This window comes from Octopus bimaculoides, chromosome 2 (genome assembly GCF_001194135.2).
Source record: "Octopus bimaculoides isolate UCB-OBI-ISO-001 chromosome 2, ASM119413v2, whole genome shotgun sequence".
Lineage (NCBI taxonomy): Eukaryota > Metazoa > Mollusca > Cephalopoda > Octopoda > Octopodidae > Octopus > Octopus bimaculoides.
The window spans coordinates 175,432,659-175,438,408 of record NC_068982.1 but is presented as its reverse complement, the minus strand read 5'-3'; the positions used below and the strand labels follow the sequence as shown (position 1 = coordinate 175,438,408).

Sequence of the window (5,750 nt, the reverse complement as noted above, 5' to 3'; positions counted from 1 at the left end):
TATTAATGTTATTCATCTTTCAGCTTTTTATAATCTTTAATTTCAGTTCTTTATTTTCTTCTTTTATCCATTCATCAAGTTGATTATTCTGATTTTAATTTCTTTCTTTTTATTCCTTTTATCTCTTTGTTTATTTGTCATCTTCAACCCTTATTTAATTCATTTCTCTATTATATTGAGTGGATTCATAACTTTTTTTTTTTTTTTCCAATTTCTAGTTAACTTTAGAGTTTTACTATCATTTTGTACTTTCCTCTCTTGGAATACGAAGCCACATTCTTCCATAAATAAATTTCACCATATTAAAATATCAAACTTTTCCCTGTAGTTCAGATGCATCATCAAAAATATTCCAGCCATGATCTTCCTATCTCTTATTTTCAGACAAAGTGCATCCATAGTTATTTATGAAAGTAGGTTGTGATTAGAGAACAGCTTGGCTGTTATTTCAAGCAAGTTGAGTGTCTTGTGTTACTGCTAGTCTGTAGCCTGAAATCCATCATCAAAGGCCATACTGTTTTTTATTCAGAAAAAGTGTGATGATTTTAAGATACAACACTTAAAAACCTAACGGTATATATTTTTTCTATCCCTCTGAAGAGATTTTGCCTAATATAATGATTTTATTAAATACTATTCAATCAATTAGGCCTAATTAAAACAGCTGCAGGAGACCATGTATAAATTTTATTAAATGCTTTATCTCCATTTTCTTACTTTCTTTTGAAAGATTATAAACCATAATTTATATTGTTTTCTAAATATTATTATTCACAACACATATTAGGTATTAAATCAGTAATTCATTGGATGATAACATCCCTTAATGAGGCTAATTTAACCTCTAATTGAATATATATATGACCACATTATCCAATGTGTTCTTTCTTGTTTTAAGATGGTAAAATGTAATTTGAAGATTTGTTGCTAATTTTAGCAGGGCTAGTAACCACACAGTCTTTCTCCCTCTATTGTAGATTGAAGGGGTGAAATAGCTAAGCAGATATATAATTAGAATACCTACTCACAGACCATGAGTTCAAATATGCTTCTAGCATTTTGTCGTATTTCAGCATGCATCTGTGAATCAGTGGTTATAGTTTGTTAATTGGGAGAAGAGGATTCTGTACCTATAAGCTGTATGATCTTCAAAACTCAGTCTACAATATCTATGTGTATGTGTAGTAGCAGCACTGTCCCAGATTTATGAGAAGGACTAATGTGGGTCGCAGAACAAAGGATTTTTCTTTTCTTGTTAAAATGAATCCAGCAAAGATCTTTTGAGAGAATTTGGTAGGAATCAGTAAAAGAGTAATTAGTGAGGCATACAGAAATAAATTAGAGGTAAGGCAAGTGCATCATGTTGGTTTGTGGATGGAGCTTAAGACATTACTGAAACTTCCAAGCAATTTAGAATCAATGAAAGATATTACCATTCTTGTAGCTGAAAGCCTAACCTAAGATATCCTCATTTTTCATGTTTCCTATCTTTTCATTCTCTCTCTCTCTCTGTCTATCTTTATTGATTTTTTTCTCTTCCTTTCCTCCCCCTCCTCTCAGTTCAATCATTTTATTTCTTTTTCAGCCTCTCTATGCATTTTCATTTTTGTCTTTCCTTCTTTCTTCTTCCCCTCTCGTCTCTGCTTCACATTTCTCCTCCCTTTTACTCTTTATACCTTTCTCCTCATCTCTCCCTTTTTTGTCATGTGCATTCTTTTTACCAATAGTTTCCCTTCCTCCCTTCTCACTCATTTTCTTGCTTTTTCTGCTTCTTTAGCTTAATTTCTTTATATCTCTCTTTTCCACCCATCTCCTTACTCTAACCAATCCAACTAAACCACAATATCATATGAATAAGAAAGCATTTATTCAAACTTCATTTGAACACTAGAATGCCAAACTGAAATTTAACAGACAAAAAGAAAAAAAGAAGAAAATAGATATCATCATTGACTTCAATTTTTGTTTGCTTTCTGTTTGCTTGTTTATTAATTATTCTAATTTGTGACTTCAATTTCATTTACTTACTGTCATGCAATCCAGCTGATAATTGCCAATCAGAGTTTGAAACATTTAGATATATTACATTGTCCAGGTATGTTTAAAACAATGGGGTAATTGAGCAAAAATGAATTTATAGGATAATTGAGTGAAAAAAGGTTTGTGATAATTGAATTGTATAAGGATTTGTGGGATGATTAATTAAAATTGCGATATATCAAATATATCTAGCAAATGGCAGAATTCGTAGAGCAGTGGACAAATTGTCTTGCAGTATTTAGTTACAACTCATGACACTCAGAGTTCAAATCCTGCCAAGTTCAGTTTTGATGTTAACTTTCCAGAGGTTGATAAAACAAGTAGCACTGAAGTCCTGGCATTCAATTTGCTCACCTGTACCCACCTCAAAATTTATATCCTTGTGCCTGTGTTTGAAATCATTATTTTAGATATGAAGGTGAAGAAACTGTAGAAATGATTGTTTATCTGCACTATTTAATGTCATTCCTATATGTTCTGTAGAAATTGGATAAAATAAGTTCCAATCACATACTTGGATAAAAATTGAATTAAGTTTATGTTCCCATAGAAACTTGGGATTTTGTGAGTCACTGAGGTAGCCTCTCTAAATATAGAAACCAAATCTCCAAATTATAGCATTTAAAAGAGAAACACTGTCTATAATAGGGTCCTTATTGCAATGTACCCAGGCAGAAAGATGAGATTGTCACAGCTGGAACGGTTTTTATCAAAGATCTGCTCAGGCAGAATTCATTTGCCTTTCACCTGAGCTAAATAACATATGACCTTGGACCAATGTGTAACTATAATTGATTTGACTGTGCTGTTCATCACTCCAGACTGTTAAAAATTAGTAGCAATCAATTCAATTGACTATAGCTTCTCTTCCCTTATAAACTTAACACCAGTTTCAGAAATTATTATTTCAAAAACCATAAAACTTACCCCAGGTACTTCACTATTGGATTTTCCTATTTTACTTATGTCAGCTATTCTGTTGCTTATCAGAACTTGTAAGAATTTCTCAGAAAACTATAAAAATACAAATTATTTGATTAATAGCACTTACGCTACATTGACCAAAATTGGTTTGTTTAACTTATTTATTTCATTTATAGCATTTGGTAAATAATAATGCTATTAGTTACTGGTTTCCAATAAACCATTCACTGGTTGGCTGTATTTCTAAGAGTGAGAGATTGTCTGTATACATCTTGGACAAAACAGATACCACATTAGTAGTTTTTACTTGAAAGCTCTGTGTTCTTTATTTTCGGCATCCTCAGTGATATTTATAACTTTTGCGGACATACAACAGTAAAGGATATACATATGTATACATATGTGTGTGTGTGTGTGTGTGTACATACATATATGTAAATATATAAATATATATAAGTGTTTATATCATTATCATCATCATTTAATGTCTGCTTTTCGTGCTGGTATGGATTGGATGGTTTGACTGAGGATAGGTAAATCAGGAGGCTGCACCAGGCTCCAATCTTATCCGGCAAGGTTTCTACAGCTGGATGCCTTCCTAATGCCAACCACTCGGAGAGTGTAGTGGGTGTTTTTTACGAACCACTAGCACGGGGGCCAGTCAGGTGGCACTGGCATCAATCACACCTGAAAACGAATATGATCAGTCTCTGAAAATAAGTATCCAGATCTCTAAGCAGTCAGCATGCATTGCTACAACTTGGAATGGTGCTTTATATATTGGAGTAACACTTCATGACTCACAGGTGTTTTCTTAAACAATACAGATTACCATGATAACTATATCCTTGTAAAGCAAGAAGGATTTAGGGTACATTAAGTGAATGTAAAGTTCACTGTTTCTTATCAAATCATAACATTATGTGAATTCTGAGAGAGTTACAAGTCTTTGTCAACAATCACTACATAAGTGTTCTGCTTAATAGAATTCCAGCATATCTCTAACTATAGTTCCTGCTTGATTACTTTTCTTTCTTATATATACATATGTATGTATGTGTGTGTGATGGATTCTCCCATCAAAGATGACGTATGGGTGTTCAACTTTTGCTGAACAACCTGTACAAAAGATGTGTTTGTAGTGTTCAAATGTTTATGCTGTACATTGGCTCATTCCTTCCATCAAATTGACATTGCTTATACAGGTGCATAGTGTGCCACACATCAGATGTCAAAGTGATTGTAGAGTAATGTGAAAATTAAGTATTTTGCTCAAGAACACTACTTGCAGGAATTGAAACCACAATCTTGAGAGTGTGGGTATGATGCCATAATCACTAGGCCATGCACCCCCACATACATATATATATATATATATATGCATATGTGTGTGTGTATAAATATATATATATATAGCATTATATATATATATATATGCATGTGTGTGTGTGTATAAATATATATATATATAGCATTATATATATATTTGTATACATATATATACATGTATTCATATATTTATATACATGTATATGTATATACACGCATGTATATATACATTTGTGTGTGCGTGTGTACACACCGATATGTATAAATATTGTTTATACGTATGCATGCATACATATATTTATATGAGCTTGAATGTTTGGTTGTTTGCCTTCAAAACTTCATTATCATTTTTCAAAAAATCCAAAGTCTTCTGTACAGATCTAAAAATCATCCTAGAATAATGCATGAGCAAAAAGAAGAAAAAAAAACCCAACTCAGTCGTGAGGTATTCTCTGGGATGAAACACAGGGAGATGGGGAAGAAAGATTGATCGCTCAAATAGAGTTGTATGCCCTCTCCTATTCTTTGCTTCACTAACTCTCTCTCTCTCTCTCTCTCACACACACACACAACTCACATACTCAACCACGTTCTCACCTATCTGTCTTTGACTTCAGTATATACACATTTTATACTGGAACACTGTACTCATTAAAATTCCTCATTTAAAGATGATATCTTTGCAAAGTTAGTATGCAGTTTTTAAATCTGATGTAAGGTAGAACATAATTTATTCTTTGTTTCACATTTGAATTTGTTTATATTTATGAAATATTCATTTATTATGCTCTATGAATTTAACTGTAAAGTTTTGTATTTTGGAAAATAAATGAATGTAGTAGTACAACAAACATAAGACTCCACCTCCTAGATACCAACGTTTATTTAATGGTGGATGCAGTGATGCTGACAACTAGGGAATCTCAATTTCTGTCTATCTTTTTGTGTCCTGACAACCAAAGAAAATATGAAATTGGTGGTTGCATATGAATGTACTTCTCCAGTTGTCACAAGAAATGGTTCATCAGAAGAAATGTCACAAGAAATGGTTCATCATTTGTTAATAATTCCAAGAAGAGTTTTGTTTCATACATTTGCAAAATATGTATTTAAAAATAAGGCTAGAAAGTACTTAGACAGCAAATTTTCATGTCTTATCTTTCCACAATGTGAATGTTTGAAACAGTTAAATTAACAACAAACAAGATGGACAGAAACTACAAACACTGCAAATGCATTTGCATGCTCATGTGCATGCATACTGGCTCCTGTGCAGGTGGCACGTAAAATACACCATTTCAAGTGTGGCCGTCGCCAGTACCGCTTGACTGGCCCTCGTGCTGGTGGCACATAAAACACCCACTACACTCTGGCGTTAGGAAGGGCATCCAGCTGTAGAAACTCTGCCAAATCAGATTGGAGCCTGGTGTCGCATCCTGGTCCACCAGTCCTCAGTC

The 5,750-nt window shown here is 33.1% G+C and overlaps 1 protein-coding gene across 13 annotated transcripts in view; it reads left to right on the top strand.

Annotated features, from left to right (window-relative positions):
* LOC106882686 (vitamin D3 receptor) overlaps positions 1 to 5,750 on the top strand; it is a 761,413-nt gene that overhangs the window by 727,649 nt on the left and 28,014 nt on the right. The window lies entirely within an intron of this gene.